Here is an 18661-nt window from a genome sequence, read left to right as displayed (position 1 = left end):
CATGTCCCCCATCTTCAAGGACAACATCTTGCCATTTCTCAAGCTACCCGCGAGATCAACCTTCTTCTCTTAGAGTTTTGTCTTATTCTCCGTCAACTTCATGAACTTGTCAAACCTCTCGGCCTTCTTTTCCTCCTTCATGTCATGGCACTTGACGCACGCCTCCTCCTTCGCCATGATGACCTTGAACCTCTCCGTCATCTTGGCTACCATCCCTTCTCGCTCCTCCTCCTCCCTCGGTGTCTTTTTACCTTGTTGGCCGGGTCAAGCCCTCCTTTTGTTGGGGCTGACGGATCATCATCTTCATCTTCAATGAAATTGGCAGCGGTCTTGACATAATTGGCAACGTAATGGAGCCACATGAGTTGCGCATTCAACTTGGGGCAACAATGTATGAAGGCGAAGTGCTTGCCGTGGCGGTGACACGTACCTGGGGTAGGGTCCTAGGCTTGACCTACATGCCCTTCCCAAGGACATAATACAAGAAGCCAAGGCCTACAAAGTTAAAAGGAAGATGCCAACTGGAATCATCAAGAAGTGCAATCAACTTGACAAACCATTCCACTCGGATACCCCAATTCCACTCGATTGGTGTTATTTCACTTGGAAGATAGAAGACCTAGGGTCACCCCCGAATGACAACGGTTAGACATTCACTCCGTAGCCTTGGTCATTAATTATGGGCTTTACCAGTAACGTTCAAGACTTAACTCTCATTGAACCCCTGTGTAACCGAGGGCTGTGAGGGGCCGGCGCACTCTATATAAGCCACCCCTCCCCTCTGGCACAAGGGTTCGCACCCCATATAACTTCTACACACTTCAATCTACAAAGCCTCCCGAGGCACCAGAGACGTAGGGATGTTACCTTCTCCGTGAGGGGCCTGAACTTGTAAACTTGTGTGTGAACAACCTCGCCATAGCTAAGGCCTGACCTCTACTCCCACGTACCCCCTACTTCTACTGTCAGACTAACTCCCGCGACAGTTGGCACCAACCATGGGGTAGGCATCTTAGCGACTTCCGGTGAGGTTGCAGTTTTTCGTCCTTCATCAACATGGTTTCCGGCGGTGGTTTGCCTTTCAGCCACGAGATCCATCTCAGCGCGCTCGCCTTCATCGCCAACGACTCGGCCTGGCTTTAGGAGCCCCCCTCGACGCCGAGGCGCTCCTCGTCCGCGGGGTGGCGCACTTCCGCGCAAGTGCCTGCGTCCTCCTCCTATGGCAGCCGTCGACTCAGTATCGGTCAGCTCCTGTGGCATCTTCGCTCCCCGCCACTCGCCGCCGCAAGCGATCTGGTCGCTCGCGGGTCCAGCGGTGGGTGACGCACGCGGTGGCCCTCCAGTCGGCCACTCCTTAGGTCGCGGTGATCGGGCCCGATGACTCCCTGTATGGCTTGTTCGATCTGTCGACTGGCCATTCAGACACTCTTTCTGAGTGCGAAAGCAACAACCCCGCGGTGGAAGTTCTGATGGTCGACTCCCATCGTAGCCTGTCGGGGTTTCCCCATGGCACAGGCAACAGCGGTGGTCGTGCACGCGACAACGATGAGTATTACCCGAGGCTCTCACGGCGGAGCAGAGGAAGGAGTTGCAGCATAGGCAAGATCAGGCCTTTGAAGCTCTCCAGATCCACATCGTTGGGAAGACCTCCGAGGCTCGAGCCTTGGAGGATGCGCGCATTGCCACCCTGGCTGAGCGTACGCGTTTGGAGAATCTTCAGCGAGCACTCGACGACCGCGCCCACGGCCACATTCCAAGTTCCAGTCGACGACACCGACAGTTGTTCCCGACTGAGCCCAGAGATGATTGTCAGGTATTCCATACTCTGATCCAGAGTGTTGCAGCAGCTGCATGTATAGCAGAATCAATCCAGCCGTCTCGCTCTGAGGCTGTCAGAGGGTTACAGTAGATACGGGCGTTGCTTAAAGCGGCTGGGGAGCAGAACTCTGTTGTTTCACAGTCGCGCAACATGATTCACAGCAGATCAGTTGTAGCAGATCACTCAGCACAGAGCCCAAGGTCACCCCTACGACGTGAAGGCTGTGGTTACCACCAGGATCAGCACCTGGACAGAGGCCATGGGCCGTTTGAGCCTTGATTCGACCGTGATTACCACCGTCGAGTGTTTACACCCCCTCTGAGGGGTGGATCGTACGCGCCCCGGCGATATGATGCCAGGCGCTTGCATGGTGACAAGCGGAGAGTTCCAGCTGACCCCCAAGATCCTGGGTTTGATGCAAGATCATTACTTGTTTAGGGCTTAGTTGACAGAGGCAGGGCCGATAGAGAAGGTTTGGACAGAGGTTTTCTGAGTGGGAATAGAGCGTTCGTCTTTGGACCCGAGTGTTTCAACAGGGCCATCCGAGCCGCTGAAATTCCTCCCAACTTCAGATTGGTAGCAGGAGTAAGCAAGTTCACTGGTGAGTCGAAGCCGGACACTTGGTTGGAAGATTACCGAGTGGCAGTACATATCAGTGGGGGTAATGATGAGGTAGCCATGAAGCACCTGCCCCTGATGCTTTAGGGCTCAGCCAGAGCCTGGTTGAATCAGTTGGCCCCTGGTAGTATTTTCTGTTGGGAAGATTTGGCCTGATTGTTCATCAAGACATTCGAGGGCACTTGCAAGTGTCCCGCTGGGCTGCCTGAGCTGCAGCATTGTGTACAAAAATAGAATGAAACTCTGAGGGATTACATCCAGCGGTGGACCACTCTTCACCATACGGTGGAGAATGTTTTTGAGCATTAGGCTGTTTGTGCCTTCAAGGAAGGCATTCGGTACAGAGAGCTCACATTAAAATTTGGTCGCTTAGGACCCTTGACTTTGAATCGGATGATGGAAATTGCCACTCGCTATGCCAATGGCAAAGAAGAGGACTGACTCAGAAATGGTAAAGGGAAAACAGTCGACCCCAGAGGTTGGCGGTGGAAATCCCAGTCGGAAACAGAAGCGTAAAGCTGAAGCCTCAGGTCAGGCAGAGGCCGCTGTGGTGAATACCCAAGGAAAATTCAAGGAAAAGCCCAAGGGGCAATGGATGACCAAGAAGGTCAAAGATCAGTCAGGATAGGACGTCCTAGATTTACCGTGTCACATTCACATGAAGAAGGATGAAGAGGGTAACTTATTCTACCCAAACATACCACTCGACAGTGCAGGCTCCTGATTCAGCAGTTCCGAGAGGGTCCGTCCAGTGAGAAGGACTCTGATAAGGAAGCAGATGAAGAGAAGGATGATGGTTACACGAAGGTCAATGCTACCTTGGTGATTTTTGCTGACGTTGTAAGCAAGAGTCGACTAAAAGTCATTAACAAGGAGGTGAAAATGGTTGCTCCGGCAACTACAACGTACCTCAAGTGGTCAAAGACTCCTATCACCTTTGGTCAGTTGGATCACCCAGCTCATGTTACTACCCCGGGTGACAAGCTGTGGTGGTCGACCCAGTTGTTACGGGCACCCGACTGACTAAGGTCCTCATGGATGGTGGCAGTGGTTTGAACATTTTGTATGCTGGGACCCTCCAAGGAATGGACATTTCGATGTCTCAACTCAGTGAAAGCATCATGCAATTCCACGGAGTCATCCCTGGGAAGAAGGCAAAGTCACTCGGACAGATTGCTTTAGATGTAGTTTTTGGTGATTCAAAAAATTTCCGCAAAGAAAAGTTGACGTTCGAAGTGGTGGATTTCCACAGTGCCTATCATGCCATGCTGGGCAGGCCAGCATATGCTCGTTTCATGGCTCGACCATGTTACGTTTACCTCAAGCAGGTGTGATCATGGTCATTGGGAACAGGTAAAGAGCAGAAGAATGTTTCTAGAAGGGGTCCAAGATTGCTGACGAGCAAATGGCAGTGGTTGAAATGGAGGAATATCATAGGAACGTTGATCCGAGTGATTTGCTGCGCTCCAAGAAACCCACTTCTGAGTTTGCATTTCATTAGGTAGGAGAGACTAAACCAGTTCATATTCACCCAGATGATCCTATAGCTGCTCCAACTCACATTTCAACAACACTCGACAGCAAATAGGAGGCCGAGCTCATCCAGTTCCTCCGTGAGAACTGGGACATCTTTGCATGGAAACCATCAGACATGCCTGGTGTACCCAGGGGACTGGTTGAGCACCATTTGCATGTTGAATCAAAGGTCAAACCTGTCAAGGAACATCTCCATTGGTCCGCCGCAGAGAAAAGGAAGGCGATTGGCGAAGAGGTGGATCGACTCCTGGCAGCAGAGTTCATCCGTGAGATATACCACTCCGAGTGGCTTGCCAATGTCCTCATGGTTCGAAAGAAGGATAAATCACTCTGCATGTGCATTGACTTCAGGCATCTCAATCGGGCCTGCCCGAAAGATCATTTTCCGCTCCCTCGCATCGATCAAATAGTTGACTCGGCTGCGGGATGTGAGCGTTTGTCTTTTCTTGATGCATATTCAGGAAAGTTACTCGATTTCCTTGTTTATGAACGGGGAACAGATGCAAATCCTGAGAAAGTTGGTGCAATTTTCTGAACGAAACGCACTGTGCGTGTGCACGACGTTCAGAAGCTTATGGGCTGTCTTGCTACATTGAGTCGATTCATTTCACGTCTCGGGGAGAAGGCACTTCCTCTTTACTGACTGATGAAGAAATCTGATACGTTCGAGTGGACTCCCGAAGCTGAAGTAGCGTTTGTGGAGCTCAAAGCCCTGCTTTCCACCCAGCCAGTGCTTGCTGCTCTGATCAGCAAAGAGCCTTTACTCTTGTATATTGCGGCAACTTGTTAGGTTGTTAGCATAGTGCTTACAATCGAATGAGAAGAAGAGGTAAAGGCCAATAAAGTTTAGCCCCAGTGTACTATATCTCTAAAGTCTTGACTCCATCCAAGGAGAGGTACCCACATTACTAGAAGCTTGTCCATGGAATTTTCCTGACTGCGAAGAAAGTTGCACATTATTTCCAAGACCAGTCGGTATCAGCCGTCAGCGATGCTCCATTGTTTGAGATCATGAACAATCGAGATGCAACTCGTCGAGTGGCTAAGTGGCAATAGAGGTCCTCCCTCTGGATATCAAGTTTGAACCAAAGAAGGCGATCAAATCTCAAGCACTCACGGATTTCATGGCCTAGTGGATTGAGCAGCAACAACTGGCTCAAGTTCACTCGAAACACTGGACTATGTTCTTTGATGGGTCCAAGATGTTGAATGGTTCTGGTGCTGGAGTGGTTCTGGTGTCCCCAAGAGGCGACAAGCTCAAGTATGTCCTCCAGATTCATTTTGATTCGTCCAATAACGAAACTGAGTACGAAGAACTTCTATATGGGTTGCGTATGGCCATCTCACTCAGCGTCCGTCGCCTGATGGTTTACGCCGACTCTGATTTAGTGGTCAATCAAGTGATGAAGGAGTGGGATGTCAGAAACCCTGCCATGACTGGATACTACAACGTGGTGAGGAAATTGGAGAAGAAGTGTGAGGGATTGGAGCTTCACCACATTCCCCGAATCAAGAATCAAGCATCCGATGACTTGGCAAAAATAGGTTCCAAGTGAGAACCCATCCCCAGTAATGTGTTTCTTGAGCATCTCCATTCCCCGTCAGTACAAGAGGATCCTTTCACTGAAGAACCTCCCTAGGCGATAAGTCCAACCAATCTAACTAAGATTGAAGTGCCGGCAGTAATTGATCGTGTTATGGAAATCCTGGTGATCACCCCCAACCGGACAATGCCATACATTGCATACATACTCAGAAAGGAGCTTCCTAAAGATGAAGTTGAAGCGCGTCATATCGTCCGCAGATCCAAAGCCTTCACTGTAATGGATGGGCAGCTCTATAGAGAGTGTCACTCGCGTGGCTCAATGATGTATTTCTTCGGAAGAGGGTCGACTGATTTTGGAAGAAATCCACTCGGGGACCTGTGCTCACCATGCATCTTCTCGGACCCGCCAAAGCATACCGAGCAGGATTCTACTGGCCACGGGCCAATGAGGCTGCAAAGGAGATAGTAGAGAAGTGCACAGGATGCCCATTCTATGAAAACATGTCTCACAAACCAGCATCTGCACTGAAGACTATTCCACTCGTCTGGCCGTTTGCCATGTGGGGCTTGGACATGATTGGCCCGCTCAGGACCAGCAGAAGTGGTTTCACTCATCTCCTTGTAGCAGTCGACAAGTTCACCAAATGGACTGAGGCAACGCCTATCAAGAGTTTAGATTCGAGCACGACAATCAGTTTCATAAGAAAGCTGACGTTCCGATTCGCAGTTCCGCACAACATCATCATGGACAATGGATCAAATTTTGACTCGGAAGAGTTCAAAGAGTATTGCACCTCTCAAGGGACTCGAGTGGACTACGCATCTGTTGCGCACCCGCAGTCGAATGGCCACATAGAAAGGGCAAACAGTCTGATCCTCCAAGGTTTGAAGCCACGACTCATGCGCGACCTCAAGCACGTAGCTGGAGCTTGGGTGACTGAGCTTTCGTCTATTCTGTGGGGATTGAGGACAACTCCCAACCGATCCACCAACCGAACCCCTTTCTTCATGGTATATGGAGCCGAAGCTGTACTGCCGAGTGATCTACTTCATAATGCACCCCGAGTGGAACTTTATTCTCAAGCTGAGGCAGAGCAAGCACGTCAAGATGCAGTGGACCTCCTAGAAGAGGAAGGGGAGATGGCTTTGATCCGATCAGCAATCTATCAACAAGATCTCCGTTGATTCCACACAAGAAATGTCAGAGGTCAAGCATTTCAAGAAGGAGACACTACAAAAAAAAGACACATCCATGACATTTTGGGCCGAACGAATTTTTTTTGTTCATAGATGTGGTGGGCTCCTACTTCTATGACAAAAAATCATGACAGAAAATGGGCTTTTCATCCTTGGCGGGCCGGAGACGCAGCTACATGACATTCTTTGGATCGTCCATGACGGGAAAAACCCGTGGTAGAAGCGAGGGCGAGGAAAATTTCAGGGAGTTCCCGGTTACGGTGGGTGGTCGGGGGCCTAGCAATGTGCGTTTCTCTCGTACATGTACGTGCGTGGGTGCGAGGCATTGGGCTCTAACTGAACCCGAGCGAGGCGTTCGCCTACTGAACCCGAGCGATTGCACTAGCTACGTTACTGAACCCCGATCGATCCCTTGCTATTAATTGAACCCGATCGAGCGATTCCTTCACTACTGCTGCTAACTGAAGCCGATTCAACCTGCTGCCTCTTGATGAACAATGAGCGTTGTTGGGGGTTGGATGAACAGTTCCCGGTGGCCATGGGGGTTGAATGAACAGGACCTCGTGGGGGTGTAGAGGCCGTTGCCGCTAGATGAACAGGGTCCCGATCGAGCCGGTTGGGGCTGGATGAACATGACGACCCCATGAAGGGCTGGTTGAACAGTAGCCGGTGGAGGGCTAGATGAACAGTATCCCGTGGAGGGGTGGTTGAATAGGACCCCGTGGAGAGGGCTGGTTGAACAGTAGCCGGTGGAGGAGCGGTGGAGAATGGATGAACAGGAGCCTGTGGATGAACAATCACAGGTGGAGGCTGGAGGAGGTCGACGGTGGATGAACAATAGCCCGTGGAGGCTGGAGGAGGTCGACGATGGAGATGAACAGTAGCTCGTGGAGTCCTGTTTTGCGGTACGCCACACCCCTTGCTACCTCTTGAGCTTTGTGTTGGTTTTCCCTTGAAGAGGAAAGGGTGATGTAGCAAAGTAACGTAAGTATTTCCCTCAGTTTTAAGAACAAAGGTATCAATGTAGTAGGAGACGCCACCCAAGTCACCGAATACCTGCACAAACAGTCAAGAATTTGCAACCAATGCGATAAAGGGGTTGTCAATCCCTTCACGCTCACTCGCAAAAGTGAGATCTGATAGAGATAGATAAACGGTAAAGCAAATATTTTTGGTATTTTTGGGTGTATAGATTGGAAAGTAAAGATTGCAAAATAATATGGAAAAGAGACCCGGGGGGCCATAGGTTTCACTAGTGGCTTCTCTTGATGTTTTTAGGGTATAAGAGTATATGTAGGCGAAGGAACTAGGTCAGGGGAGCTACGAGGGGACCACAAGGGTGGGGGGTGTGCCTATCCCCTGGGCGCGCCCTCCTACCTCGTGGCTTCCTCGTTGCGCCTCCGACTTCATCTCCAAGTCTTTTGGTTTGCTTTCGGTCCAAGAAAGATCATCGCGAAGGTTTCATTCCGTTCGGACTCCGTTTGGTATTCCTTTTCTGCAAAACTCTAAAATAGGAAAAAAAAGAAACTGGCATGGGGCGCTCGGCTAATACGTTAGTCCTAAAAATAATATAAATAGCATATTAAAGCCCATTAAACATCCAAAACAGATAATATAATAGCATGGAACAATAAAAAATTATAGATACGTTGGAGACGTATCAAGCATCCCCAAGCTTAATTCCTGCTCATCCTCGTGTAGGTAAATGATAAAAATAGAATTTTTGATGTGGAATGCTACCTAACATATTTATCAATGTAATTTTATTTATTATGGCATGAATGTTCAGATCCGAAAGATTCAAGACAAAAGTTTAATATTGACATAAAAACAATAATAGTTTAAGCATACTAACAAAGCAATCATGTCTTCTCAAAATAACATGGCCAAAGAAAGCTATCCCTACAACATCATATAGTCTGGCTATGCTCTATCCTCATCACACAAAATATTTAAATCATGCACAACCCCGATGACAAGCCAAGCAATTGTTTCATGCTTTTGATGTTCTCAAACTTTTTCAATCTTCACGCAATACATGAGCGTGAGCCATGGACATAGCACTATAGGTGGAATAGAAGGGTGGTCGTGGAGAAGACAAAAAGGAAAAGATAGTCTCACATCAACTAGGCGTATCGACGGGCTATGGAGATGCCCATCAATAGATATCAATGTGAGTGAGTAGGGATTACCATGCAACAGATGCACTAGAGCTATAAGTGTATGAAAGCTAAAAAAAGAAACTAAGTGGGTGTGCATCCAACTTGCTTGCTCACGAAGACCTAGGGAACTTTGAGGAAGCCCATCATTAGAATATACAAGCCAAGTTCTATAATGAAAAATTCCCACTAGTATATGAAAGTGACAACATAGGAGACTCTCTATCATGAAGATCATGGTGCTATTTTGAAGCACAAGTGTGGAAAAAGGATAGTAACATTGCCCCTTAGCTCTTTTTCTCTCATTTTTTTATTTGGACCTTCTTTTTTATGGCCTCTTTTTTTTCTGTCCGGAGTCTCATCCCAACTTATGGGCGAATCATAGTCTCCATCATCCTTTCCTCACATGGGACAATGCTCTAATAATGAAGGTCATCACACTTTTATTTACTTACAACTCAAGAATTACAACTCAATACTTAGAACAAAATATGACTCTATATGAATGCCTTCGGCGGTGTACCGGGATGTGCAATGATTCAAGAGTGACATGTATGAAAAAATTATGAACGGTGGCTTTGCCACAAATACAATGTCAACTACATGATCATGCAAAGCAATATGACAATGATGGAGCGTGTCATAATAAATGGAACGGTGGAAAGTTGCATGGTAATATATCTCAGAATGGTTTGGTTCAAAAATATATATCTCAGAATGGATATGGAAATGCCATAATAGGTAGGTATGGTGGCTGTTTTGAGGAAGGTATATGGTGGGTGTATGGTATCAGCGAAAGTTGCGCGACACAAGAGAGGCTAGCAATGGTGGAAGGGTGAGAGTGCATATAATCCATGGACTCAACATTAGTCATAAAGAACTCACATACTTATTTCAAAAATCTATTAGTTATCGAAACGAAGTACTACACGCATGCTCCTAGGGGGATAGATTGGTAGGAAAATACCATCGCTCGTCCCTGACCGCCACTCATAAGGAAGACAATCAATAAATAAATCATGCTCCAACTTCATTACATAACGGTTCACCATACGTGCATTCTACGGGAATCACAAACTTTAACACAAGTATCTCTCAAATTCACAGCTACTCTACTAGCATGACTCTAATATTACCATCTTCATATCTCAAAACAATCATAAAGAATCAAACTTCTCATAGTATTAAATGCACTTCATATGAGAGTTTTTATTATACCCATCTTGGATGCCTATCATATTAAAACTAATTTTATAACCAAAGAAAATTACCATGCTGTTCTAAAAGTCTCTCAAAATAATATAAGTGAAACCTGAGAGTTCAACAATTTCTATAAAATAAAGCCACCGCCGTGCTCTAAAAAGATATAAGTGAAGCACTAGAGCAATATTGTCTAGCTCAAAAGATATAAGTGAAGCACATAGAGTATTCTAATAAATCACGATTCATGCGTGTCTCCGATATGTCTCCAACGTATCTATAATTTATGAAGTATTCATGCTAATATATTACCATTATTGGATGTTTTACAATCATTTTATAGAAACTTTATATCATTTTTTGGGACTAACCTATTAACCCAGTGCCCAGTGCCAGTTGCTATGTTTGCTTGTCTTTTACATCATAGGACATCATTATCAAATGGAGTCCAAACACCGCGTAACTTTTTGGAGATTTTTTATGGACCGGAAGACCACCAGTGGGCCAAGGAAGCACCTGGGGGGGTGCCTCGAGGAGGGCAGCACCCACCAGGGCGCGCCCAGGTGGGTTGTGCCCATCTCGGGCACCCCCTGGACCGCCTCTTTATCCTATAAAATTCCAAATATTCCAAAACCCTTTGGGGTAGCCCTAGATCAGAAGTTCCGCCGCCGCAAGGCCTCTGTATCCACGAGATCCAATCTAGACACCGTTCCGGCACCCTGCCGGAGGGGGGAATCATCACCTGTGGCCATCTTCATCATCCCGGCGGCCACCACGATGAGGAGGGAGTAGTCCACCCTCGGGGATGAGGGTTTGTACCAGTAGCTATGTGTTTAATCTCTCTCTCTCTCATGTTCTTGAGATGTCACGATCTTGATGTATCACGGGCTTTGTTAATATAGTCTGATCATATGGTGTTTTCCCCTCTCTATCTTGTTGTGATGAATTGAGTTTTTCCCTTTGAGATTTCGTTGTTATCGGATTGGATACTTTTATGGATTTGAGAACACTTTATATATGTCTTGCAATTGAATACTCATGGTGACAATGGGGTATTGTATTGATTCACTTGATATATGTTTTGGCACACAATGAAGGAAATATGCCCTAGAGGCAATAATAAAGTTATTATTTATTTCCTTATTTCATGATAAATGTTTATTATTCATGCTAGAATTGTATTAACCAGAAACATGATACATGTGTGAATACATAGACAAACATATAGTCACTAGTATGCCTCTACTTGACTAGCTCATTAATCAAAGATGGTTATGTTTCCTAACCATAGACATGTGTTGTCATTTTATTAATGAGGTCACATCATTAGGAGAATGATGTGATTGACATGACCCATTCCGTTAGCCTAGCACTTGATCGTTTAGTATGTTGCTATTGCTTTCTTCATGACTTATACATGTTCCTGTAACTATGAGATTATGCAACTCCCGTTTACCGGATGAACACTTTGGGTGCTACCAAACGTCACAACGTAACTGGGTGATTATAAAGGAGTACTACAGGTGTCTCCAAAGGTACATGTTGGGTTGGCGTATTTCGAGATTAGGTTTTGTCACTCCGATTGTCGGAGAGGTATCTCTGGGCCCTCTCGGTAATGCACATCACTATAAGCCTTGCAAGCAATGTAGCTAATGAGTTAGTTACGGAATGATACATTACATAACGAGTAAAGAGACTTGCCAGTAACGAGATTGAACTAGGTATTGGATACCGACGATCGAATCTCGGGCAAGTAACATACCGATGACAAAGGGAACAACGTATGTTGTTATGCGGTTTGACCGATAAAGATCTTCGTAGAATATGTAGGAGCCAATATGGGCATCCAGGTTCCGCTATTGGTTATTGACCGAGAATAGTTCTAGGTCATGTCTACATAGTTCTCGAACCCGTAGGGTCCGCACGCTTAAGGTTTCGATGACAGTTATATTATGAGTTTATGAGTTTTGATGTACCGAAGGAGTTCGGAGTCCCGGATGAGATCGGGGACATGACGAGGAGTCTCGAAATGGTCGAGACGTAAAGATCGATATATTGGACGACTATATTCAGAGTTCGGAAAGGTTCCGAGTGATTCGGGTATTTTCGGGGTTACCGGGGAGTTACGAGAATACGAGGAAGAAGCAATGGGCCTCATGGGCCAAGTGGTGGAAAAGAGGAGGCAGGGCGCGCGGCCCCCCTAGCCCAAACCGAATTGGACTAGGGGGCCGGCCCCCCTTTCCTCCTTTTCCTCCTTCTCCTTCCTTCTCCTTCTCCTTCCCTTCCTTCCCCTCTCCTACTTGGACTAGGAAAGAGGGGGGAATCCTACTTGGAGTAGGATTCTCCCCCTTGGGCACGCCTCCTCCCCTTGGCCGGCCCCCTCCCCATTGCTCCTTTATATACGGGGGCAGGGGGGCACCCCAGAACACACAAGTTGATCTACGGATCGTTCCTTAGCCGTGTGCGGTGCCCCCTCCACCATATTCCACCTCGGTCATATCGTCACGGAGTTTAGGCGAAGCCCTGCGCCGGTAGAGCATCATCATCGTCACCACGCCATCGTGCTGACGGAACTCATCAGCGACACTTTGCTGGATCGGAGTCCGGGGATCGTCGTCGAGCTGAACGTGTGCTGAACTTGGAGGTGCCGTACGTTCGGTACTTGGATTGGTCGGATCGTGAAGACGTACGACTACATCAACCGCATTGTCATAACGCTTCCGCTTACGGTCTACGAGGGTACGTGGACAACACTCTCCCCTCTTGTTGCTATGCCATCACCATGATCTTGCGTGTGCGTAGGAAATTTTTTGAAATTACTACGTTCCCCAACAGTGGTATCAGAGCCTAGGTTTTATGCGTTGATGTTATATGCACGAGTAGAACACAAGTGAGTTGTGGGCGATACAAGTCATACTGCTTACCAGCATGTCATACTTTGGTTCGGCGGTATTGTGAGATGAAGCTGCCCGGACCGACATTACGCGTACGCTTACACGAGACTGGTTTCACCGTTACGAGCACTCGTGCTTAAAGGTGGCTGGCGGTTGTCTGTCTCTCTCACTTTAGCTGAATCGAGTGTGGCTACGCTCGGTCCTTGCGAAGGTTAAAACAACACCAACTTGACGAACTATCGTTGTGGTTTTTATGTGTAGGTAAGAACGGTTCTTGCTAAAGCCCGTAGCAGCCACGTAAAATTTGCAACAACAAAGTAGAGGACGTCTAACTTGTTTTTGCAGGGCATGTTGTGATGTGATATGGTCAAGACGTGATGCTATATTATATTGTATGAGATGATCATGTTTTGTAACCGAAGTTATCGGCAACTGGCAGGAGCCATATGGTTGTCGCTTTATTGTATGAAATGCAAACGCCCTGTAATTGCTTTACTTTATCTCTAAGCGGTAGCGATAGTCGTAGAAGCAATAGATGGCGTAACGACAATGATGCTACCATGGAGATCATGTTGTCGCGCCGGTGATGATGGTGATCACGACGATGCTTCGAAGATGGAGATCACAAGCACAAGATGATGATGGCCATATCATATCACTTATATTGATTGCATGTGATGTTTATCCTTTATGCATCTTATCTTGCTTTGATTGACGGTAGCATTTTAAGATGATCTCTCACTAATTATCAAGAAGTGTTCTCCCTGAGTATGCACCGCTGCGAAAGTTCTTCGTGCTGAGACACCACGTGATGATCCGGTGTGATAGGCTCTACGTTCAAATACAACGGGTGCAAAACAGTTGCACACACGGTATACTCGGGTTAAACTTGACGAGCCTAGCATATACAGATATGGCCTCGGAACACGGAGACCGAAAGGTCGAGCGTGAATCATATAGTAGATATGATCAACATAATGATGTTCACCATTGAAACTACTCCATCTCACGTGATGATCGGACATGGTTTAGTTGATTTGGATCACGTGATCACTTAGATGACTAGAGAGATGTCTGTCTAAGTGGGAGTTCTTAAGTAATATGATTAATTGAACTTTAATTTATTATGAACTTAGTCTTGGTAGTATTTTGCAAATTATGTTGTAGATCAATAGCTTGCGTTGTTGCTTTCATATGTTTATTTTGATATGTTCCTAGAGAAAATTGTGTTGAAAGATGTTAGTAGCAATGATGCAGATTGGATCCGTGATCTGAGGTTTATCCTCATTGCTGCACAGAAGAATTATGTCCTTGATGCACCGCTAGGTGACAGACCTATTGCAGGAGCAAATGCAGACGTTATGAACGTTTGGCTAGCTCAATATGATGACTACTTGATAGTTTTGTGCACCACGCTTTATGGCTTAGAATCGGGACTTCAAAGACGTTTTGAACGTCATGGACCATATGAGATGTTCCAGGAGTTGAAGTTAATATTTCAAGCAAAGAGTTGAGAGATATGAAGTCTCCAACAAGTTCTATTGCTAAAAGATGGAGGAGAATCGCTCAACTAGTGAGCATGTGCTCAGATTGTCTGAGTACTACAATCGCTTGAATCAAGTGGGAGTTAATCTTCCAGATAAGATAGTGATTGACAGAGTTCTTTAGTCACCATCACTAAGTTAGTAGAACTTTGTGATGAACTATAATGTGCAAGGGATGACGAAAACGTTTCCCGAGCTCTTCGTGATGTTGAAATCGACGAAGGTAGAAATCAAGAAAGAGCATCAAGTGTTGATGATTGACAAGACCACTAGTTTCAAGAAAAGGGCAAAGGGATAGAAAGGGAACTTCAAGTAGAATGACAAGCAATTTGTCACTCCCGCGAAGAAGCCCACAGCTGGACCAAAGCCTGAAACTGAGTGCTTACACTGCAAAGGAAATGGTCACTGGAAGCGGAAATGCCCTAAATATTTGGTGGATAAGAAATATGGCAAAGTGAACAAAGGTATATTTGATATACAGGTGTTTGATGTGTGCCTTACTAGTGTTTATAGTAGCCCCTGAGTATTTTGATACTTGTTCAGTTGCTAAGATTAGTAACTCGAAACAGGAGTTACATAATAAACAGAGACTAGTTGAGGGTGAAGTGACGATGTGTATTGGAAGTGGTTCCAAGATTGATATGATCATCATCGCACACTCCCTATACCTTCGGGATTAGTGTTAAACCTAAATAAATGTTATTTGGCGTTTGCGTTGAACATGAATATGATTTGATCATGTTTATTGCGATACGGCTATTCATTTAAAGTCAAAGAATAATTGTTGTTCTGTTTACATGAATAAAGCCTTCAATGGTCATACACCCAATGAAAATAGTTTGTTGGATCTCGATCGTAATGATACACATATTCATAATATTGATGCCAAAAGATGCAAAGTTAATAATGATAGTGCAACTTGTTTGTGGCACTGCCGTTTGGGTCATATCGGTGTAAAGCGCATGAAGAAACTCCATAAAGATGGATTTTCGAAATCACTTGGTTATGAATCATTTGATGCTTGCGAACCGTGCCTTTTGGGCAAGATGACTAAAACTCCGTTCTCCGGAACAATGGAACAAGCTACTGACTTATTGGAAATAATACATACCGATGTATGCGATCCAATGAGTGTTGATGCTCGTGGCAAGTATCGTTATTTTCTGACCTTCACAAGATGATTTGAGCAGATATGGGTATATCTACTTGATGAAACATAAGTTTGAAATAGTTGAAAGGTTCAAAGAATTTCAGAGTGAAGTGGAAAAATCATCATAACAAGAAAATAAAGTTTCTGCGATTTGATCGCGGAGATGAATATTTGAGTTACTAGTTTGGTCTTCAATTAAAACAATGTGGAATAGTTTCACAGCTCACGCCACCTGGAACACCACAACAAAATGGTGTGTCCGAACGTCGTAATCGTACTTTAATAGATATGGTGCGATCTATGATGTCTCTTACTGATTTACCGCTATCGTTTTGGGGTTATGCTTTAGAGACGGCCGCATTCACGTTAAATAGGGCACCATCAAAATCCGTTAAGACGACGCCTTATGAACTGTGGTTTGGCAAGAAACCGAAGTTGTCGTTTCTTAAAGTTTGGGGCTGCGATGCTTATGTGAAGAAACTTCAACCAGATAAGCTCGAACCCAAATCGGAGAAATGTGTCTTCATAGGATACCCAAAAGAGACTATTGGGTACACCTTCTATCACAAATCCGAGGGCAAGATTTTCGTTGCTAAAATCGGATCCTTTCTAGAGAAGGAGTTTCTCTCGAAAGAAGTGAGTGGGAGGAAAGTAGAACTTAATGAGATAACTGTATCTACTCCCTTATTGGAAAGTAGTTCATCACAAGAACCGGTTCCTGTGACAACTACACCAATTAGTGAGGAAGCTAATGATATTGATCATGAAACTTCAGATCAAGTTTCTACTGAACCTCGTAGGTCTACCAGAGTAAGATCCGCACCAGAGTGGTACGGTAATCCAATTCTGGAAGTCATGTTGCTTGATCATGATGAACCTACGAACTATGAGGAAGCGATGGTGAGCCCAGATTCCGCAAAATGGCTTGAGGCCATGAGATCTGAGATGAGATCCATCTATGAAAACAAAGTATGGACTTTGATTGACTTGCCCAATGATCGGCGAGACATTGAGATTAAATGGATCTTCAAGAGGAAGACGGACGCTGATAGTGTTACTATCTACAAAGCTAGAATTGTCGCAAAAGGTTTTCGACAAGTTCAAGGTGTTGACTACGATGAGAGTTTTTGACTCATATCTATGCTTAAGTCTGTTTGAATCATGTTAGCAATTGCCGCATTTTATGAAATTTGGCAAATGGATAAACAAAACTGCATTCCTTAATGGTTTTCTTAAAGAAGAGTTGTATATGATGCAACCAGAAGGTTTTGTCAATCCTAAAGGTGCTAACAAAGTGTGCAAACTCCAGCGTTCCATTTATGGACTGGTGCAAGCATCTTGGAGTTGGAATAAACGCTTTGATAGTGTGATCAAAGCATATGGTTTTATACAGACTTTTGGAGAAGCCTGTATTTACAAGAAAGTGAGTGGGAGCTCTGTAGCGTTTCTGATATTATATGTAGATGACATATTATTAATTGGAAATGATATAGAATTTCTGGATAGCATAAAGGGATACTTGAATAAAAGTTTTTCAATGAAAGACCTCGGTGAAGCTGCTTATATATTGGGCATCAAGATCTATAGAGATAGATCAAGACGCTTAATAGGACTTTCACAAAGTACATACCTTGATAAATTTTTGAAATAGTTCAAAATGGAACAATCAAAGAAGGAGTTCTTGCCTGTGTTACAAGGTGTGAAGTTGAGTAAAGACTCAAGACCCGACCATTGCAGAAAATAGAAAGAGAATGAAAAGTCATTCCCTATGCCTCAGTCATAGGTTCTATAAAGTATGCTATGCTGTGAACCAGACCTATTGTATACCTTGCTCTGTGTTTGGCAAAGGAATACAATTTTGATCTAATAGTAGATCACTGGACATGGGTCAAGAATATCCTTAGTAAAGACTAAGGAGATGTTTCTCGATTATGGAGGTGATAAAAGAGCCCGTCCTAAAAGTTACAACGATGCAAGCTTTTACACCAATCCAGATGACTCTAAGTCTCAATCTGGATACATATTGAAAGTGGGAGCAATTAGCTAGAGTAGCTCCGTGCAGAGCATTGTGGACATAGAATATTTGCAAAATACATACGGCTCTGAATATGACAGACCCGTTGACTAAGCTTCTCTCACGAGCAAAACATGATCATACCTTAGTACTCTTTTGGGTGTTAATCACATAGCGATGTGAACTAGATTATTGACTCTAGTAAACCCTTTGGGTGTTGATCACATGATGATGTGAACTATGGGTATTAATCACATGAAGATGTGAATATTGGTGTTAAATCACATACGATGTGAACTAGATTATTGACTCTAGTGCAAGTGGGAGACTGAAGGAAATATGCCCTAGAGGCAATAATAAAGTTATTATTTATTTCCTTATTTCATGATAAAGGTTTATTATTCATGCTAGAATTGTATTAACCAGAAACATGATACATGTGTGAATACATAGACAAACATATAGTCACTAGTATGCCTCTACTTGACTAGCTCATTAATCAAAGATGGTTATGTTTCCTAACCATAGACATGTGTTGTCATTTGATTAATGAGGTCACATCATTAGGAGAATGATGTGATTGACATGACCCATTCCGTTAGCCTAGCACTTGATCGTTTAGTATGTTGCTATTGCTTTCTTCACGACTTATACATGTTCCTGTAAATATGAGATTATGCAACTCCCGTTTACCGGAGGAACACTTTGGGTGCTACCAAACGTCACAAGTAACTTATAAAGGAGTACTACAGGTGTCCCCAAAGGTACATGTTGGGTTGGCGTATTTCGAGATTAGGTTTTGTCACTCCGATTGTCGGAGAGGTATCTCTGGGCCCTCTCGGTAATGCACATCACTATAAGCCTTGCAAGCAATGTAGCTAATGAGTTAGTTACGGAATGATGCATTACATAACGAGTAAAGAGACTTGCCAGTAACGATATTGAACTAGGTATTGGATACCGACGATCGAATCTCGGGCAAGT

This window comes from Triticum dicoccoides, chromosome 2B (assembly GCF_002162155.2).
Source record: "Triticum dicoccoides isolate Atlit2015 ecotype Zavitan chromosome 2B, WEW_v2.0, whole genome shotgun sequence".
Classification (NCBI taxonomy): domain Eukaryota; kingdom Viridiplantae; phylum Streptophyta; class Magnoliopsida; order Poales; family Poaceae; genus Triticum; species Triticum dicoccoides.
The sequence above is the reverse complement of the archived record's forward strand: the minus strand, read 5'-3'. Positions refer to the sequence as shown.